Consider the following 22,282-nt stretch of genomic DNA (forward strand, 5'->3'; position numbering starts at 1 on the left):
TTTTGGCTTTTTTCTCATTTCTTTTTTAAGTAGGTCATTTTCACATATGTCTTTTGAAAACTGTTATCTGAAGCATGTCCTGATAACACAGTTGATACCAATTATGCACTCTCTGCTCTCTCCTCAGCAATTCTGTCCATTTACTCATTTGTCCTGAGGTGGCTAATGCATTGTATCCTTAACGCCTGAGAGACGCAGCAGTGGTCTGTACACTGCTGAGTATTGTATTCCACTCTATTACAAGACCTCCTTCTTCAGCTGAGGCACCATCTGGGCCACCCACCATATCTGGATTTAAGAGCTCCCTCAAGACCAAGAACAGAACATTTCTAACAAGGAAGTGACAGCTGAGTTAAAAAAAAAAACAAAAAAAAAACCAAAAAAAAAAACCCACACCTACACAAATTCTTTCATTTATTTATCTTAAAGACTTGTGAGAAACAAACACAGTGTATGAAACAGGCAGAGATGACAGTTCTTGGCACTGACACAGCCCAAAGAGGTAGAGAGTGTCAGACCAACACATGTAGCAACCCTAGGCTGCAGCAGATTTACTGGCATTTGAAGAGAAGGGCACAGTATTTGGCACTAAATTAGCATAGCAAGGGGGAAACAAAATAGAGGACCAGAAACAGGAGGACATTCTATTCCCTCATCTCTTCAAATCTGACCAGAAATGCAGTAAACTCTGAAATCAACCATTTTAGCTAGCATGAGATGACAGCTGCCGCCCTTTAAAAACTGGTAACTGCTAGGTAAAATGACCATAGACATTATGTCACACAAGCTGTTTTCAAGCAGGAGAACAGAAGTTATCCCACAGTACATCACCAATGTCAGTGATACCAGCAATGAAACCAGCCCCAGAAGCAGCCTACACAAGCAGGAGCCAGCCAGGCTTGACCCAGCTGAGTTGCCTGCAAGCAGTAGTCATTGGTTCCACAGAAGTGCCCATCCCATTCTTGCTATCCCAGAATTTAATACCAGCCACCAGTGCACAGGGTGACAAAAGTAATGTTGGTCAAGGTTGAAGCTTGATTTCTCTGAAGAGAGAGACAGGAAACATAGACTCCCAGATTGCCAGATTTTGGAAGTGGTTTTGTTGAGAAAAATATACATGCCATGTACTTTCTCTGGAAAACTGACAGTATAAAAAAAAAAAAACAACCTGACAGTATCCTTGTTCCTGACAGATGTTGTTCAAAACAATCTCAAGCCTTCATCCAATGAACAGATGAGTTACTGGGTTCACTTGTACCTGAGTGAGGGTACCAATAAGTCGGTCCTTACAGACTGGCAGGAGATGTTTTAGGCTATGTCCATTTGAGCAAAGCAGTGAAGTCTGCCTCTGCAGGAGCTTGTATGCATCCATGCCAGCGTCAGCACCTCTGCTGGTGTCCTTAAGTCTGTCATCTTGGACATACTGCCCTATTACCACATCCGCTTTCCACCCCTCTGCTAGTTGCTTTGGTGCCAGCTGTGGAACCACAGCACTGAGTTCTGCTGTGCAATGCTGACATAACCTTAAAAACTCTGAGCTGAGAACAAGAAGGGCAAGCAGGGATCAGGATACTGAGCTTGACTTAGCATTAGGAGAAGTCTCTAGGCCCAACACTGATAACATGCATAACTGAGTACACAGAGCTCTGTATCTATGAGAAATTCCTGAATACTGATGTCAAATTCATTGTATTACCACAGGTGACATGCAGTAAAAAACATAGGATGGTTTCGGAAGGCCTGCTGACCTCAGCCCATACAGTTCCAGCCACCCAGTCACAGCTGAAAGCTTTAATCACAGTCAGAAACATCATGACTAAAGCCTAAAGCCAGAGAGAATACTCAGAGGAGGAAACAAATGGGCTGTGACATTCAAATACTGTACCCAACACACCACAGAAGAGAAAGGAAATTCGGTTAGGGATCTGCTGTTTAACAGATCTAAGTTTGATTAACCAGCATAGCAACTGGTAAGATTATCTTCTCTTCCTGTTTCTCAAGACTGATGCTGTATGCATTTTCACTACTTTCAATGTGGAACGTATCCAATAATATATGTTCATATTTCAAAAAATTCATTAGAAAGCATTGCTAAGCCCCACATTTACTAAGATAACTAATGGAACATGGCATTGACTTAGAGGTATTTAGTGGCTTTGAATGGAAAGCCCTTTTTTTTCCACTTTCACATATTTATGCAGTAGTTAACAACACATGAATGTAAAGACACTTGGTATTCTCTCTCATATACAAAAAAAAGTAAATTTATATCAGTACCTAAATAATGGAGCTGTCAAAATACTAAACATCTGCTTTAGAAATTATAAAAAATGTGATTTCAAATGTCTCTCCCTTGTAGTACAAAATAAATTGCTATAATTAATCATCTGAAATCAAATACACAATTTGTACACTTCTTGAAGTAATACAACCCATCATACCATTTTTTTGATTGTTTTCCAAAAGATTATTAGTGCATTTTGAATAGCTACTGTACTTTGTTAGAGTTGCCATGTTGTACTCCTGAGGTGATAATCTTTCAGGGGAAAAGAGAGAAGCCACGTGTTGTGTTGTGCTCTTGCACATCCAACTATTGGTGCAGGCACAGCAGCTTACATCCTGCAGTGTAAATCTGGCACCACCATTAAAGTAAACACAGTTATGAATTGGCATTAGAGTAAGCAGAATTTGGGCACAATGCATATTCATTTTTATGAAAACTCTAAAGCATTTTGAAAACGCCCATGTACTAAAAGAAATGTAAAGTATATTAACAGTTATCGATGTGCACATTTTCATACATAGAAAGTCTGAGTATAAACTGCAAAGGACTATGAAAAAGGAATACTGGATCCTGTGAGAGACATAGCACAAGCCGGTTCAAATGCTGGGAAATGAAAACATGCTTTGTGCTCCCACACCTGCTCTAACATACACCTGGCTCAGCTCAGACACCCTTGGTGGCTGTATACATCTAATCTGGAGCTGAAAATCTGGTAGTCATGTATCAATTTAAAGCATGTGGTGACTGACTTGTGATCTCAAAGGTGCACACACTGACCATGACTGATATGGCCTCTGTTTTAATGTTTATTCAAATAGCATGAATATTCAAGCACATAATATTTACAGAGCAGAGAGGAACCATCCCTACACTGTCTCATTCCTGCTGTGCTCTTGCCATGCTAAGCAGTGGGGCTGGGATACAGGTCACTAAAGCACATCCAGCTAATGGCTCCCAGCTCCCTCCCGAGTCCACACAAGTGTGTGAGTGAACAAGTTGCAGGGATCGCTGCACTTTAGGTTGTGCAAATGCTCATACCCAAATCTTCTTATTCGTGTCACTTCACACTTACCACAGGGAATTATTTCCTGTAATTGTTTAGGGATGAACATTAATCATATTTTCTGGCAACTGCTTGGAGTCCTCATGAATTTTTTACTCTATCTTGCTTTTCTCCTTCACTTTTTTTCGTGACATTCTACTATTTCTTTTCTGTTGTTGTATTACACTATCCCTCTCATTGTGAAGTTCATTCCACCCTCTTCTATCAGTAATTTTGGTGGTTTGTAATCGTTTCTTTCCAGCTGCTTCCCACAGCTGCCGGCTAGGGTGGCTCCATCACTCACCTGCAGATCCCTTGTCAATTCCAATGGACTCCGGCAATCCCTTCAGCTCCTTGTGCCATGTTGCTAAGTAACATGCTTATTGGTAGGGCTTTTTATTACAGTTATTGTTGTTGTTGTTGTTGTTAGGAAAAGTAAACTTTTTGTTATATTGCAACGATTTTAAACACACTTTCATGACATAATTTGCTTCAGTTCAAAATACAGGAAAACATTGCTCAGGGGAGTGAAGGAGCAAAGCAAATGAATCCTGCTGTGGTACAGAGATAATGTGAAATTTGTCTGCATGGGAACTGCTATACAAAAACAAAAACAAAAAAAAAGACAGGTATAACAACACAGCCTTATGTTTTGTCACTTGGAAAGCTCTGCATAAAGAACCTCCTCCTGATACTCTCGTCACATTCTTTGCCAAGTGACTGGAGGGGGATGGATTGACATTAGCTTTAGAAGCTAAGGAAACAGTGGGAATATTAATGTTCTAATTAAAAGAAAGGAATCTTGCATGCCCAGTGAAGCTTCTCTGTAGACCAGATCCTTGAAAGGAAGTTGCAACAGGCAGGAACTAAAGAGATTTCTTCATTTTTATTATTATTATTAGTAGTAGTAGTAGTTGGTTTCCTAATATGATTAGATCAAAGCAGATGGGTACTAAAGAGATTTCATTATTGTTGTTATTATTATTAGTAGTAGTAGTAGTAGTAGTTAGTTAGTTTCCTAATATGATTAGATCAAAGTTAACTCCATTTCAAAAAAGGTAATTTTACTATAAGCAGTTATTTATACTGGGAAAGGCTAACAAGATAAAGACTTGTGAACCTGGTTCTTTAATCTGGTCCATCAGAGGCTTTCTGTGTAACATTAGGTAAGTGATTCATGCTCTTTTCTTGATTCTCCTCATCTAAACTTTAGGTGTTTCCTTCCTAGTTCTTAGGATTCACCCCAGGAGAGTCAACTAGCATTTCCAAAAATATAGGGATCTTTCAGTGGAAAGTGCTACATAAATATAAATTGATATTTTAAAGGAATAGTAGTTCCTACAGAAATATTTTCTGACTCATATGTGGCACTTTTGCTCTCCACTTGAAAGATTATTTTTAGTACTCTTTCAGCCCTCCCCCAGGTGTACGACTGAAATAATCCAAGTATGTACATGGATGTTATGTTTATGAGAAATGCTTATTTGAAAGGTACAAAGATGGAAGCAATCTAACAGAAGAGATCCAAAGTCAGCTTTAAAGAGGCATGAAGCCAGTGATCATGCCTAATAAACAATGTTGCTCCTAATCTCCACACAGTAGTTTCCCCCCATGTTTGTATAATTATCTCTCCTAATCCAGACACTTAGACACTTGCTTCATTCAAATGTAAGGTTTTAGGCATCTCTAAGGAACTGTTTCTCTGTTTAGATTTAGGCATGTAAGGAGGAAGGATGAAGAAGATTACAGTCTGTCAAACAGGATTTATTTCTTCTATGAGAAAAATACATTTCAACAAATATTAAAGGAATTCCCTTGCTGTCAAGAAGTTAAAGGGCCAGAAAAAAAGAACAATAGCAGAAAATGGTTATATTCTGGGCTTCACTCCTCCCAAAATTAGTTTGTTGAGGCTTAATGAAATTAAATTTAACAACCAGCAGGAAACTAAGCCAAAAAAAGAGGTTCAATATTTAGTAAATAAATGTATTCAGTTCAGCAGGGATATTCACCAAAAGCACTAGGGAAAAGGAATTAGGACAAACCATTTTCATCCCTTTGGATTTAAGAACATTATCAAAAGTCTACCTAGTTTTAACCACAAAAGTCCCAAAGGACTAGAAATAGAAAACTTTGAAAATAGGAAGGTGTGGGGTGTGTGGGCAGAAGGGGTGAGGGAAGAATCCAGAGAATTACAGAGCACTTGACTTCAATTCCCAGAAAGATTCTGGAACAAATTCTTAACCAATCAATTCAAAAGCAGCAGAAGACAGTAAGATGATAAAAGACAACTCACTTGAGTGTGTTAAGAACTGATGATGTCAAACCTATCTAATGTCCTTGTCTGCCAATATAATTGGCATAATGGATTAAAGGGAAGCAGTAGATGTAATGTATCTTGCTTTAGCAAGGGCTTAGAAACTGTCTGGAGACACATTCTTCTGAGAAGGCTGAAGAAATATTACCTGGATCGATTGCTCCCCCACCACAAACACAAACAGCAGCGCTGCACGGGCCCCTTGCAAGGGCTGCTCAGCAGCAGCTGCTCGGGCACCAAAGGCAGCAGGTGGGAGATGAGGAACCCCAGGCTGAGCTGCAAGAGCAGGGTGAGAGAGAAGTGGCTACAGAGGTCACAGGGGCTTAAGTGAGTGAAAGAAAGGGGAATGGGAATTGAAGTGTGATAAAAGAAAACAGGGGCAGTGAAAAATATGAGTAGGATCTCAATTTAAATACTCACCTGGAGGAGCAGGCCAGGTAGGGAACACCAAGCTGGAGAGGCAGAGATGGTCAGTGGGTTCTACGTCAGAAATCTGCAAAAGTAAATTAGGAATCTGCACTTAGAGTGTACATAAATGCATTTTTGTTTGGGCAGCAGTAGTGACCTGTGAATCCATTGTAACATTGTCCTGTGCCTGCATTTTCAAGACGTTTGGAATTTGGCAACTGATCTGTACTGGAGCTAGTGCACTATTGCTCTATCAGAGCTGCCCACAGTCCAGAAAACCCAGACAAATGTATAAAAACTTCAATTTCAAAGGAAAAAAAATATCATGACTGTTATGACAAACTCTTTAACAGACACAGAGAATGAAATGTCACATAGGAAAGTTGTAGAAAGGCTTGCTCTCAAAGCTTCTGATGCCTCTGATACTCACCTCTGAATGAATCTTTCTGCTGTTTCAGAAGATAGGATTGTGCTGGGTAATCCTGTGAGGTCTTCTCCAGTCCTGCATTTCCATGGGGACATCTTTTTATTGGATATTTAAAGATGTGGCACTGCACTCTCTGGGCAAAGTCCAATGAAACAAAGGACAATCCTGCCACTAAATCCCAGACTTGCAGGAGACATGCAAGCTGAAAAAGTGGATTTCTGTTCCTCAGAACCCCACCTGAAAAATATGCTGAAGCGTAGCAAGAAGCCTGCCCATTATCTGCCCACCTTTGCTATTCTCAAAAATTTAAAGAGCAAAAAGCAAAAAACCCTATATTTCAGGAGTTAAAAATGCACTACTAAGTTGGTGAATGCTTTAACAATCAAATAAACATATAGCATTACTATTAGACCTGTTTCAGGAATACCAACTCTTATTGTCCAAATTGACTTTTAAAAAGCCCATTTAGTACCTCTAAAATTGTTATACTGGAAAGCCTACAAATACAGACCCCTTTCCCTGGCTGGGTATCATGCTTGTCCCTCCAGCGTAGTCTGGTGAAAGCAGTGACAGCTTCCTGCCCCTTGAGCAGTAGAGGCAGGTGACACAATGACAAACCACCAGCACCCTGCCATCCTCAGTGGGAGGAGCATGATCCTCGTGGTGGGGCTTTTTTCCCCTTAATCCTGGCCCTGCTTGTTTCCAGCTCCCAGCTGCTGTTTGGCAGTGGCCCCAGTCCCACACACACACGCAGGGCACTGCCAGGCAGCAGCACCAGCACCAGCTCAGAGGCTAAAGCAGCAGCAGCCAGCCCAGGCCACGGTGAGGCTGAGCCCCTGCACTGCTGGGCCTTACCAAAGCCGGCAAAACAATCTCAACTCATAAAACTGTACCTGGTTTACTTCAGTGGCAATATACATAAACTTTTATCTAGTGATTCAGAGACATAGACAAATAAATAAAAGTCTATGTACCAGTGGAAACTATTTTCCTCTCCTCTCCCCACCTTCAGCCCAAACTTCTCCTCCCTTCAGCAGCTCTCCTTCACCCTTACTCAATCCAGCTCCCTTATTTTCAGTGTGTTTGCACTCTGGCCCTCCTAAGCCCTTGGTTGAGGGGTTGGATGGAGCAGGAGGTTGGAGTCTGGGTGTAATGGCTTCTCTCTGCCCTCCTTTCTTCTTACTCATTTTCTTCAGATTGCCCCTCTACTCATCCAGAGCTTACCCTGGACTCCCTCAGGAGTGTCCCTGCCCATGGCCACAGTCCCTCAGAGGCACCCTTGCTCAGTCACGGAGCTCTCCTTTCCGTGAGTGAAACTCCAGCTGTGTCCCCAGCAAGGGTCCCCACCTGCACATCTCCTTCTGTGTCTCTCAGATGTGTCCTCATGTAACTCCTCAGGTGATTTCACAGGTGTCTTTTGCCTCTGACAGCTCCCAGCCTTTCTTGGACCCATCCAAGGATTGCACTGATCCAACTGGCTGCAGTTTTGGGGTGCTGTGTGGTGTTTCAAGCTGTGGCCAAGCCATATTGTAGAGTTAGCCATGAACTGCCCAGGCACACACTCCACCAGGTATGCTGAATGCAACCTCTAATAGGAAAATTAATGTTCAAGACAAACCAAGATGTCATAAGAAAAAAGAAATGGGCTTCAGGAGACACCATGGGCTGTGAATTGACATAAAGATAGGAAAAGGATCCCCCGTGTGGCCCCCCTGAGCTTGCTCTAAACATAGAAATCAAGTGGTTCCCAGACAAAATTGCATAGGATTTCAGCTCTGAAGCACTGAGGACTGAAAATGAGGTTAAGAGTGGTTAAGAGCAGCAGGGCAAAGTTCCTTTAATAATCTGGAATTTATATTTTTTCTCTTTTTTGAAGTTTTGTGAGACATTCTACTGCTGCAGTCAAGACTGTGAATTCTTTCTTGAAATATTGCAGATATTTGGCATGACTTTTTAAATTAGTCAGTCTTTATATACTGAGCAGAACAACCACTTGAAACTGGCACAGCATAGTTTATTTTTTGAAAAAAATTTACTAATAATGCCCATATACATTCTTTAAAAGAAAATTAATTATTTAGAATAGTAAAAGTCTATATAATTAGGAGAAATTGAATCCAATTAGGTGGGAAAAAAATCAAGGAATCAGCAAATATCTCTGACACTGACATCTGTTTGGCTGGGGAATGACATCCGAAGGAAAATGTGTGCACTCCATCTTTATTCACTTTGAATTTAAATGACCGGAACTTGAGTGACTGTTCAATATAAAACAACCCTGCATAGAGTGTGAGTTAAAGCCTTACTTCATCTAACTTGTGTTTGTATATCATATTTCTTGAGTTCAGAAAAGAGAGCTTATCACATAAAGCATAAAAGTCATTATTTATATTCACAATATAGATTAGATTGCAGTCAGAAAGAAGTAGTTATAGATATCTACAGTGATTTAGGGCCTTTTTTGCATTGATTTATTGATGGCTACTCAAGATTTCAACTGCACTAAAAGATGCAAATTTTCACCCAAGATTGCAGTTATTGCTTTCAAATCACCAGATATGTTCCATCAGTGTTTATGGATATTGCCTTCATAAGAATAAAAAAAAAATCATAATGCAGGCATTGAATCTAAAGCTGCAGTAGAGAATACCTTCCTTATGGCATGCACTGAAATGATCATTTGTTGTTTCTGTAAATTAAAGCTCAGTCAATTTTTTTTTTTACATGACTGCCTCCAACCTACTGGCAATTCTTTAGAATGGGTGCCTTGAGCCACTCACAAGGGACAATCTGTGATCACTATCTCATCAATTTGTTCTCACCCATAGCCAATGAGGCAAATTATTTTCCTGCTGGGTTAATGACCTCTGATTGTGCTGTTCCTACAGTTTCACTGGCCTGGCCTCACAATAGGCAGTGGTCTGATGCAGATGCTGTCAAGATAAGGAATCCAGACTAGATTCAGCATTTATTTTGAAAAACAAAACCCAAGGATATTTAAAAGTGAAATAATAAGAACAAACATACCGCTTATAAAGTGTTGTTGAAGAACAGAAGGTAATTTTCAAATTATTTTAATAGGCAATATGGTCTTCAAGGGTTAATTCCTTCTCTGCTAACACAAGCAAGCTGGAGCACAGCATCACAGAACATGGTCTATTGTCCCTGCAAGCTGGTGGTGGCTTCCCTCTCCTGCTCCTGCTTTGCTTCTGTTCAGACCTGTAGCGGAAGGGAAGGGAAGGGAAGGGAAGGGAAGGGAAGGGAAGGGAAGGGAAGGGAAGGGAAGGGAAGGGAAGGGAAGGGAAGGGAAGGGAAGGGAAGGGAAGGGAAGGGAAGGGAAGGGAAGGGAAGGGAAGGGAAGGGAAGGGAAGGGAAGGGAAGGGAAGGGAAGGGAAGGGAAGGGAAGGGAAGGGAAGGGAAGGGAAGGGATATAATTGATTAATTAGTCTGGTAAAATTCAATACTAAATATCAGAGTTTACAGCCATTTTATATTTTCTATAGCCTCATCTGAGCAGAGGAAGGACATTTTGGTTGAAAGCTCATGGAGAAAAACAAAGTTATTTGAAAGACGTTACCAGCAGTAAAATCCCTTCTTGGTCTGAAAATGAGGATTTATTTCCACTAAGAATACCCTTAATTTTGTCTAGAGATCACTGTGCAGAATCTGGGGCAAATGTAACATACCTCTGTAAGAAAGACCTTGAAATCTAAAGACACATATATAAATTAACAGGCTGCAGTTAGAAATCTGTTATAATTAAGAGCTGGTGAGGAAGACAGTTCATGTTTATAGGCTGAGACTTATCTTGAAACACCTTGGAAAATATGCCATATGCATCAAATGGCAGTAGAAATAATGGTATGTTTACTTACAAAAAGTTCCTGGTTCTCAGGGACTTATTGGGCACTTCAGAAAAACAGAACAGAACATTTCTATATAACCACAGTAAATTATCATCTTTATTGTTCCACGAGCATTTTCCCCTCCTTTACCTGGTCTTAATCCACACTGTGCATTAATTAATCACCATTAGATAGAATTTAAATCACATTGCAGAGTACTTAGGATTCAGCCCATTGGTTAGTAATTAACCTACCTTGCCTTTAGCCATAAACCTTTACATGGCAGCCCTGCTTTTGATATATGAATCAACAAGTCTGAAAGTTTTAAACTCTGTTCAGATTAATAGCTGACCAACTATAAGATAGATTTTTCCATTTAAAGACACCTCTTACTCTTTGAAACTTACTACTTTCTCAAAGGTAGGTTAATGTGACGTATAACTGTGACTTAAGGTACCATGAAATTTAAGATTTCACACACGAATGACAGTGATAGGATTCCTATTGATTTGCCACCACTTGCAAGTTGGTATGTTCTGTATATTCCTGCCAGGAAAGCTCTGCAGGTTTCAGCTGATCTGTTAGGGTAGCTCAAGGCAACCATCTGCATCTCCTATTTGCCTCTGTGGTACAATTTGTCAGTGTAAGAACAGGGCACCAACCACATGCATTACATCCTTTCATGGCAATGGGACTCATGTTCTCCCACAATGGAGAGAACCATTGTGAGAGAACCACCATGTCTCAGCCATCCCCCTGGGCTCTGAGCACCTCTGGGTGCACCTTTGGGCCTGTGGGGTACTGGTGTTACTGAGACAAGTAAGGTTACTGAGACCACTTCCTTTCTGCCTTGCCACAAATCTGGCAACTGCATTTGCACTGTTCCTCCTTCAGCTACGACAGAGCTCCTACCAGGCTCTTGCTTCTTACTTCCTTTCCAGAAACCTCCCACTTCTGGTAGCACAAGAAGAAGTTCTTCCTTGCTTCCTTCCTTTTCAACATGGGGCTGGCCTTTCCTAAGAGAGGCTGAGCCATTTCTGCTGTTGACTCAACACTCACTCTGTAGACTGGGCAGTGTGCAAGCAGCACCTGACTGATTTTCATGAGGCAGTGTTGATGGAAACAGAGCTACATATGGAACTACTGGTAGCTGATTACAGGAATAATCATACCTGCTTATGCAGTAGGGCCCAGAACTGAAATGGAAATTATATTTTCTCTGGGCCACTTTTTTTTTTGGTCCCCTCCTTTTGTTGCAAAATAGGATTCTGGTCTTTGGAAACACTGGCTAAACAAAAGAGGGTGAGGAAGAAAATAGAGGGAAGAAGAGAGGAAGAGGGAAAAGGAGAGATGGAGAGAAAGGATTAGGAAAAAGAAGTGGAACTTGAGCTCAAAACATTAGGTAGATGTCTCAGTAGCAATCCCTAAACAAAGGAAAATCAAAGTAAAATCACCAATCTTGTCATTATATTTCTGAAACAAGAAAGTTTCCACCTGTGTGGATCCGGATGAAACGCCCCTCTCTTTCTTTATTAGTCAAACTTCAGAAGGAGATCTGTGGCCCATTTAAATTAATAAAATTTGAATTGCATTTAATTCCCAGTTGATTACAAGCAATTGATTTGGTTTCATCATAAGGAAATTACTAAGATTAATTGGGGGGGGGGAAAAAGCATATGGAAAGACTTCTTGGCTCCTGCACAAAAACTGGGGGGAAATAAGGACATAGCAGCCTATAAGCAGTTACTATTTTATCAGTTATTATCTTTCTCCTAAAGTGAAATATTTTAGGGAAAAAATAACTGCTTGCATAACTAGGGATATTTCCACAAAATCAGAATGACCTTAAAACAAGATCATGCCTGAGATTATTTATTTAACTATGTCCCTTTAAAAGAAAAAATTTCATGCTATGAAATAGGAGCTCATTAGATCATTGCTTAAATCAGCTCTTTTGGACTCTTTATTGATATTTTTTACCTCCCACAGCCTCATTAACAGACTGGCAAGGTTCTTGCTTATTTTTCTCATTCCTTGTGGAATACATAGATTTCAGATAATTTTTATCTTAACTTATTTTCTATGCTGGAATTAATTTTTTTTTTCACACACTTGAAAAGCTAGAAAAATGTACCACCTCAGATTTCATTTAAAATAATTACCTTCAGTATGATTAATAAAAGAGTACATTACTGACATGTGGAGGTGGTTTTATTTATTTGATATTCTTTGTCTGACCAGCAGTAGCATAATAGCAGGAATATTAAAAAGCAACAGGGAACTGACATCATCCTACTTTTACAGGACAAGTATTCTTATGGAAAAAGAGGAAATTTTCCCTGAAGGGAAAGCATGTTCTTGGCAAGGCCTTGAGCTGTGACTCAGGGTATCAAAAGTCATTTTCCCATTCTACCACAGATTTTCTCCATTATCTTGCAGAAGATTGCTTAAGCTGAGCAAAAGTTAAAAATATCTTCTTTCCTTTGACTGCTGTCATGACTATTTATCACATGCTCCTTAAGGGAAAAACTACTTCATCTCTCTGCACATGTCTCTGCAGGGAGGGACTAAGCTGGCAGGGAGGCACCCATGGTTTGTAGTGCTCCCTCTGCCCATCACAAGGGGAACACAATATCCAGAATGCTCACTACAGTGTGTTGTGATAGATTTTGGAGCTGAATCCACACAGACTCCTGACAGCTGGAGCACTTAACCAGCAAACCGATGAGACTTACAGAGAAGTTATTGTTCTCTATATTGTGACATGTCAGTTTAATAGATTTTTCCAAAATACCAATTGGAAAAAATAACAATTATTAATTATTAGGAGACTATGCTTAACTATATAAAGATTTAGAGTCAGCTATGCATGCATATATGCTACTCAAATGCAGGCTTATTTTTGCTGTTAATTGAAATGAGTGATTGCTTGCTCTAATAGTTAAGCTTAAATTCAGAATTTTCCAATTTGAGTGAAAGAATACAAACACACACAATTAAACAAGTAGTCAGGAATACTACTTTTTCTTGGTCTTCTTACGGTGCCCACTAAAGGAGATGTCTTTACAAAACGTGGAATTTCACAGGATACAGGATATTCTAAATCTGAAACTGAAAAATAAGCTTAGGAAAAATAGCTCTAGCTTTTAAAAAGCCTTTATTGTATTGGTAAAGGTTAATCTCTGTTCTATTCTCTGTACTCTAACAGTACATGACCCAAAAATGGAAAGTGTGATTAGACATCAGACTAAAACACCTACCTTTACATGTGTGCACAACTGTCTCCAAGTACACAAGGTGTCCAAGTTCCTGCTATGGTCAAGGAAGATCTATCCAGTAGCCTAGAATTAGTTCAAATCACTTGGACATTTGAACTTGATTAGATAAATTGCATTTTAAACTTTGTTATCTGTACTGGTGTAGGTTTCCAATAATCTGGGCAGAATCCTGCCGTTTTTATCTCCAGTTGACTACTCACACACAGTGTGTGTTCTGTTAGAGAAAACTGATATCTTGCAATCATCTAGAAACCACCAAACAGTTTTGGTAGCCTTGTAATAAGCAGCACTGCGAGGCTCTGCTTCATGGGTGAGCTGCACCTGTCATTGCTGTTTATGTTTTGAAAAAGTTAAACTTGTAGTTACACCTCCAAGGCTAATGGAGCCTTGAAATGGTTGATTTAATAGTTGATGGCTCAGAGGCAAGGTCTACACACAGAAAACAGAATAGTGCCCATAAAATCCTACCCTGGGTGCTGCAAAATGATTATCCAAGAGAAAATAAGGATTTGGTATTGCAGCCACAATCAAACGTGCAACATCAAATCACAAGTCATGTCCAAAAGGTGTCAGAAGTGTCATCTGAGCCTCTCCTCCCTGACCGATGCTTTATCCGAGTCGCTAGCATGAGCACAGTATGGTCCCTACCTGGCTGCCTGCCAAATGTGCCTCCATCATCCCTGGACAATGGCCTCAGTATTTAGTCTCTTAGGTTGGCATGGTGATAGAAAGCTGAGTGTCGGTAGAACATCAAAATCACTGCAGTTTTTTCCACATGGTTACCTGTTCTTGTGGCCCAACAGGGAAATGGTATGTTCAGCACACAGCTTGGTGGAAATGGGCAAATTATAGATGAAACTGCTGGGGACATTAATAACTGGTGTGAATAAAACATCACCAGCTGTGCAAAATTATTTTAATATTGTCAGTAATAAACTGCAAGTGCACTCTGCAACTTCCATGTGAAACATCCTCAGACAATCTCCAAACAAGACAACATAAGTTGAAGTTCTTCAAGGATATAGAAAATCAAGAGGTACTTCTCATTGTGGTGTGAGTTTTGCCACTGCTTTTCATAAGAAAAGATCATGAAGGCCCAATAATCAGGTGGACATGAAGGAAAGCATTGAATATCAAGTTTAAGGATTAAAGAGCCTAGAAGACAAATCTAATAATTGTTTCTTACAACTCAATGTTTTCCTTGGCATGCTTACAGAATTACTGTGGTCTCCTACTGAACATTCAAAGCTTGAGCACTTCCCATCTGTTGCTCATAGCTGGGGTCCCAACTGTTCACATTTTCAGGAGTGTGCCAAAGCACTGAGTCACTCTTTTATTATCTCCAGCATACTGTTTGCAAAAGTGTTTAGGACACTCAGTCTCACAACGTCATTGGTGAGGCAAATTCTTGATACTGGTGGAGATTTTAAAAGGGAAGTTTGTGGAGTGTTTTGTGGAAATTTTGTGGTTATTTATCTTCGTAGGAAGAGATCAAGCTATATGTAAGTCAGGTTCATAAAAGTTATGTTTCCATTCTTTACAATTCATTTATTTAATCTTGCCAAGCAACTAGTCATAAGGTTACCTTCTCATTTTACTCATTTGTCCTCAGGAAATGTTTTTTTTAGGACTATCATGGAATATTATGAATTGTAATTTATATTAATTATATGTTTATGATACCAACCACCCTTTGTTCTTCAGTACATTACTCAGCCTCTTACAGCGTTTTTTGGGTCTGTTTATTATAATACTCCTTAAAGTCTACTTTTTTCAAACTGGCACTTAGTAACAGATCCTTCACCTAAAGTGTACCTGCAAGATCAAATAACCAATAGAGAGACATATAATCCAAGAAAAAATAAGCCATTTTTCTTGGAGGGATAAAACTAGAAGCATCTTTCAGGAAATCTTCCTTTATTTTAAAGGAGACTGGAATCTATTCCCTTATAATCCAGGTCAGGCTAACACGGCTCAATGCGTAGACATAAAAAACATTTCACTTGCTTTCATCTGTGAAGGGTGGTGCAAAGATCCCTGCACCAAGGAAGAAAAAGGCTGTCATCCTATATGGTACAATTTAAATATAATATGGACATCCAACCAAGATCTGAAGATAGATAAGCCATCTGACACTTTATCCAAATCAACAGGCAGTCTCAAAAAAAGATACAGGGTTTCTAGATCCCAGCTGGCTCTTGCAGTGCCTTCCTCTTGGATTTACCTTTACTGCACTTCAAAAGATTACTCTATACATATAACCTTGAATAGCGGGGTTGGAACACCTGATTTTAAGAATATTTATGTTTCATTACTATAGTATGTCCCAACTTCAATCTTAAATTAAGCAAATACATTTGTGTTATTTTGTAACTGAAGAACTGAAACACTTAGTAGTACAGAAGATCTGAAGGATGAGTTCTTTTAATTGTGAAGCTTTTCCAACCATTACAGTCAAAGGAACTGTTTCATCCATGTAACATGGTCCTCAGACCTTACAAATCTATTCTTTTATGAGACTAACAGCATTGTAGCCAAAAATGTTATCAGAAATATGCCATTATGCACATCTGTAGGATTGGTCACAAACCCTACAAGCAATCCTATTCTTCTCTAAAATATGCCATTGGCAATCAAAATTGGTGCAAATAGCTTCATGTCACAGGCCTGCCTCAGTCCTTTGCCACAGGCAATGTGCCACATGTCCTTGTTTGACCAAGTATCTGTCTGAAATTATATGATTGTGGCTTTCCTGACTCCTATTTGCATCAAGATACATCTAGTCCATCCGATCCACAAGAACTCATGTGACAGAAAAAAATAAGAAACCACAAACCAACACTCAAAACATCCGGGAATAGAATGGTAAAGATGCAACAATGTGGTGAGCAACAACACAGTGGGTCCGTACTGTAAAGCAGTTACTGTCACAGCATGAGGTGAACAGCATGTGGAGCAGGCAAGATTTTGAAATTAACACCTATCCATCCCCTCAAGTGTAGGACTTGGGAGGACAAAGGCTACTTCCATATGTCGCAGGGAAAATAATAACTTCTTGACATTACCATATATCTTTTGCCTCTCTATCCCATCAACTAAAGTTGAGTGAAAACTACTGATGGGGCCGCACAAATAGAGCATTACTCTGAATAACACAGCATAATTTTGGTACTGTCTGCCACTTCCCAAGGCAAAAAAAAAAAAAAAAAGAAAAAAGTTTGATCTGTGTTACCTTAGTTACTTTTATTGACTTAGTTTTCTAAATAAACAAGTAGAGAATACACTTCTGCAGATTCTTCTTTGTTTCTCAGCAGTGATGCCAAAATGATTTTTGCTTTTCATATATATTTGTAGCTCTGTAGACTACTGTTTTATAGTTATATAGCTACTAGCTAACTCCAGTACTTTTCCTACCCTGACAGGCAGAAAACCACAAAACACATTCCAAAGGCTCCATTCCTATCTTGCCTCCTCTGGGAACCAAGGTGGAAACCAGCTTCTCAAGATATTTTCTCATAAACAAAGAACAGCTAATAAAGGGGGGATACCAGAAGAGGTGGAACCAAGTTGGGGAATTACCTCATTACTTGTGCTTCTAATTGGGAAATCTTGTCAATTATGCTAATTTGCTACACTCATAAAACTGTACTCGCCCTATGTGGGGCAGGCAGTTTTCCATATCTGGCCCTGGAGGCCTCCAATTAATGAACAGATTTTACATTACCTCCCATACTAATATTGTCTCAGAAGTGTGTTGTTTTATTTCCAGGTCATTATGGTCTTTAAGGCATATTTCTCTGCATGATTCAAAATTACAAGGCAGGAATTTTGCTAGGACCTTGCACTAAAATGCTGTTGGTCTTGACTCTAATAGGGACACAGCCTAAATCTTCAAGGTGAGATGCCTTCCCAAGCAAAGAGAGGGAACAGGGGAATGAGGAAACAGGAAAGTCTGCCATCCAGAATGAGAGAGAAGGGCTCCCAACCAGTGGGAACGGGAGTCTCTGTTCCATAGCACAGAGGGGCCACCACACTGCATTTTAGGTAATCAGGTACTTTCAATTGCTCATAATCCATCAAGACCTTCAGCTGGTATGTGAACACAGTGCTGTCGGACCCAGAGACAAGGCAATTTATCCAGCCAAGGATCTGGCTTGAATTCAACCAAAAGGAGGTTTTAAACATGCCCTCTGATGATATAACTGGATAGCACAGAACAGCCAATTCCTTTACTCTAAATTGAAATTGTCCTTCTGCATAGCAGAGAGAGCACACTGCCTTTGCTCCAGGACAGATACAGACCTGGATGCAGCATTCTAATTCTAACTTGTTTCTTACAAATTTCTGGGTTTGGAGGTCATGTCTAATTGCCAGCCTCATGTGCATGTAAGGGAGAGGTATTTAAGCTATAATTAGTATAAATAATTATGGGTACACAAAAAGGCAAAACCCAAAAATGTCTCATGAGAAAGCATTCTTTGTGCCATGGGTTTCTGTGCACCAAATTGATTTTCAGTCCATACAACCTCTTTCATTTTTCCAATTATGAACCTCAGCCTAATTTGGAGCAAACATAAACAGCAGGTGAAGATGCGAAAAGGGCACTTGCTTCTGACAAACATTGTGAATCTCCCTTTTATTTTTAATACTGAACCATAATCTGCACAGATGATAAGGTAATTAAAGCATAATGGATGTAGGGTAAATTATAATGACTTATATGGCTTAGGAGAAAGATGCTTCAGAGTAATGTATTAATGTCTGAGAACAGAAAATAGTCATTATGCATTACCACGCCACTGACAGATGGCTACAAATTATAAACTGTTAAAGAATTTTTAAACTGAATCAGACATAATGATCTTCATAAATGAAGAAACAAGAAAATTTTTTATCATAAATAAAACAAGGGCAAACTTGGGACTTAAGCTGCAAGATGTGATTGTCTAGATGTGGGGAAAAATTCATCTTCTGTCAAAACACTGAATCTCTTCCTAAATATGATCCTCAGTATACTCAAGAATATACCGGTTGCTTTAGGTTACTCCCTGTCATGGTGGCCATTACATTTCAAATTAGTTTTAAACAGCCATCCATTTCTTAAACTCTGCAATGACTCAGAGCAAGCAGCCTGTGATGAACCAACAGTGCGCAAGACAAACATGGGGACAGCCCACGTGTCTCATGCTGGCACTGCTGTTGCTGTCTGAGCCCTTGTGCAGACTGAGAGGTGCCCATATCCATCCTCTGAGTGGAGGCTTGTAGAATAAGCACAGAAGACTTCAGTTTAGAAAACCTAATGGTGGAATAAAGGCTTGGGAAGTGGAAAGGGAGTTAATGCATCTGTTCGATCTTACTCATTTAAAAACTGTGGCTAAATGAAGAGCTCCACAAAATGGCTTCAGATATGCATAATTGAGCCTAATAAATGTTTCAGTGTTTTATTAGTAATTCTTAGAGTAGAACTCCGCTGTAATGTAATATTACAGTCTTCATTATATAATCTTGTCTAGTAAAATTTGGCTGAGAATTCTATTTCATTTTTTCCTTTGGCACCTTGTTTAGATTTCCATCTTAAGTAGGACTTTAAGATACACTTTGGCAGAAATCTTCCTCACACAGAACATCCCATTAAAAAATTAATACCTTGCTGGCTCTGCTAATCAAACCTGGAAGAGTTTACATTAGTGTTTTAAAACCAGAGTGCATGGTTCATTAAAACCGAGCTTCACCGAGCTTGAAAGAGAGGTGAATGCAAATGGGTGCAAGGGAGACTGAGCGATTGCTTTTATTTCTTCTCTGCTCCTGCAGAATCTGATTCATTTACACTGTGACCTTTAAACATGACCTTTTTAATTTGGCCTACTGTAAAGTTATCTCTGCTGGTGCATATGTTCCCATGCTAAAGGAGAATGCAAGAGACTCAAGGGCCATTCTTTAAATTAATCCTATTCTGCTTTGATTGTTTCACACCATCCTGGTAGACTCTGAACAAGTAAATTCTAAAACTCTAGTGCAAGCCATGATCCAATATAAAAAATGATATAAAACAAGGTTGTAATATACCTAGCCTAAGAGATATATACTAGATCATATACTAGAGAATATTATGAAGATATAAATTCCCCCACTTAAACTTTAGCAGATGATTTCTGAATTTGGCTCGTAAGTCGAGAAATATCACTCCTAATGCATAGATCTATGATACTACTTTCACCACTGTAGATTATCATGTTTCTTCCACATATTTCTAACTCGCTATGTGAAACTCCATTCTACATATGTTAAAGCTGAAATAACTAGTCTTTGCAAGCATCCTGTTGACATCAACAAAAGGCTCAGCTAAACTACCTCAAGGTTGCCTCTGAAAACAAAATCAGCACAAACCATGACTATGTAAGACTCTGATTTACCTTTGTCAGTGGAGTTATCTCCTACACAGTCCTTGTCCATCCTGCAAGAATTCCACCCCTTTAGGCAGCCTTCAATTTCCTAAACAAGGAGCTTGATTGAATCAATTCACCTGTACACTGTTCAGCCTCCACATTCAATCTGTCACCACCCTGTAGCTGCTTTGGCTATACAGATTTACATACAAGACCTGGGATACTCCTAGATTAGGAGGAGACTCTTCCCTCTGCTGTGTTCCAACAGCAGAATTGGAATGGGGTTAGACAGGGCTCACACAGCATCAATTACACTAGATGGATTTATCACTGACAGTGCAGAATAAAGTTATTGCAAACACCGCAGGAATCAAGAACCTAATTTACTGCTCAGTGTCTAGATCTGGCTCCCTATTTTACCTTAACATGTTCTAGCAGAAAGAATTCAAAACAATCAGGAGCACTAATGATAGAAAGACTCTTAAAAACCACTTCATTTTGCATAGTTTTTCATTTTAATTTGTCTACCGAATGTGTTAATATAAGAATTATATGATTAATTATGGAAATTGTCTTCTCCAAGCTGGTGTCAACACATTAGTTTGTTGCCATGTCAATATTCCCTTTGCAATTTCCCCATATGCAAACAATTCTTGCAAAATCAAACACAAATATATTCGTTTTATTTGTCTTTAACTAATGTTGCCAGCTTATTCTAGAAGACAAGGTGACTTATGTTTCAGCATACTTAGCATGCAACTCACATCAGGTGTGGTTCTCAGGTCCACATTTTTTCTGGCTTCATTTCTGTAAAGTTAAGACTTGAATTTCTCATTTAAGCTCCCTGACTCAATTGGGCAAATTGTGATATAGACCCTTTACCAGATTAAAATTTTATTCTTTTGATAACCAGCATGAATAAAAACTACTTTATTACTCCAAAGGCAAAACAAATGCTTTACAAAACTTTCTAAACCTTACCTAACTGAACTTCAAATGGGACTTGTGTCATCTGTGGCTAGTGGAGAGTTCCCTCTCCAGTGAAAACTGCCTACTTTAATGCTCCAGCAGCTTTGATCCTCTTTCTTTCCATAAAAGAAGTGCCAGCGGTTTGTGCTGCCATCCAGAAGGACCCAAACAGGTAGGAGAAATGGGCTGACAGAACTCACCACATGAAGAGCAAAGGGAGATGCAAAGTCCTGCAGCTGGGAAGAAACAAACCCTGGTACCAGTATATGCTGGGGAACCACCATCAGGAAAACCACCTTTCAGGAAAGGCTCTAGAGGGCATGGTGGACACCTTACTGAACATGAGCCAGCAACTCACCCTTGTGGCAAGGAAGGCTGGTGGCATCTGAGAGGCATTAGGAGGAATGCTACCAGCAGGTCCTTGGAGGCAGTCCTTCCACTCAACTCAGCACAGGTGATGCAACTCCTGCGATACTGTGCCCAGTTGTGGGCTGCCTTTCATGTGAGAGATACAATGGAAAGTCTAGCAAAGGACTGTAAAGATGATGAAGGGACTGGAACATCTCCTCTGTGAGGAAAAGCAAGGAGCTGTGCATGTTGAGCCTGGAGAAGAGGAGCCTCAGCAGGGAATCCCATCAGTGAATATGAATGCCTGAAGGGAGAATGTACAGAAGATGAGCCAGGCTCTTTTCTATGGTGCTCAGAGACAGGACCAGAGACAATAGGCACAAACTGAAACACAGGAAACACTCTCTGGACAAAAGGAAAAAAATCTCCTGTGAGAGTGACCAAGCAGGTTGCCCAATGAGGTTGTGGCATCTCCTCATACTTGGAGGTGTTCAAAAGTTGTCTGCATCCAGTTGTGGGCAAGCAGCTGTAGGGGAAGCTGCTTGAGCAGAGATGTTGGATGACCTCCAGAGGTCCCTTCCAACCTCAGCCATGATTCTGTGGTATGGTTCTGTGAAAAAAAAAGTCTCAGTAACCTCTTCCCTCACTGCTCAGGATTCAAACTGGATTTCCACATGGGGTCATGACAAACTGATGGAGAAGTAAGATAAACAGAGCTTTTGCAAGACATCAAGTTCTGACTCCAACTACTAAAGGTAAGAAAGTATTATTAAAGAAGGTATGAAATTAAACTGTGTGGTGGATCAGCCTTGGCTAACCCAAACCTCCACCCAGTTTCTCACCCTCCTGCTTCCCTTCCAGTCAGCACGGGGGAGAAAATAAGGACATTAAAAAAACACCCTTCTCCGACCCCCTTGTCCCCCATTCCCAGGCTGACTCCACGTGTACAGTTACTTCCTTCCCTCTCAAATTTTCCACCTT

General features: G+C 39.9%; 1 long non-coding RNA gene across 1 annotated transcript in view; it reads right to left on the minus strand.

The window, feature by feature from the left end:
• Positions 1-364: 364 nt before the first annotated feature.
• The window catches only part of LOC135296237 (uncharacterized), a 37,121-nt gene continuing 15,203 nt past the window's right edge, over positions 365-22,282 (minus strand). The window contains exons 3-4 of the long non-coding RNA XR_010358306.1: positions 9,503-9,694; positions 365-7,986 (exon numbers count right to left, since the gene is read on the minus strand). This is a non-coding gene — a long non-coding RNA (uncharacterized LOC135296237). The remainder of the gene's footprint in view (positions 7,987-9,502; positions 9,695-22,282) is intronic.

Source organism: Passer domesticus, chromosome 3, assembly GCF_036417665.1.
Source record: "Passer domesticus isolate bPasDom1 chromosome 3, bPasDom1.hap1, whole genome shotgun sequence".
Lineage (NCBI taxonomy): Eukaryota > Metazoa > Chordata > Aves > Passeriformes > Passeridae > Passer > Passer domesticus.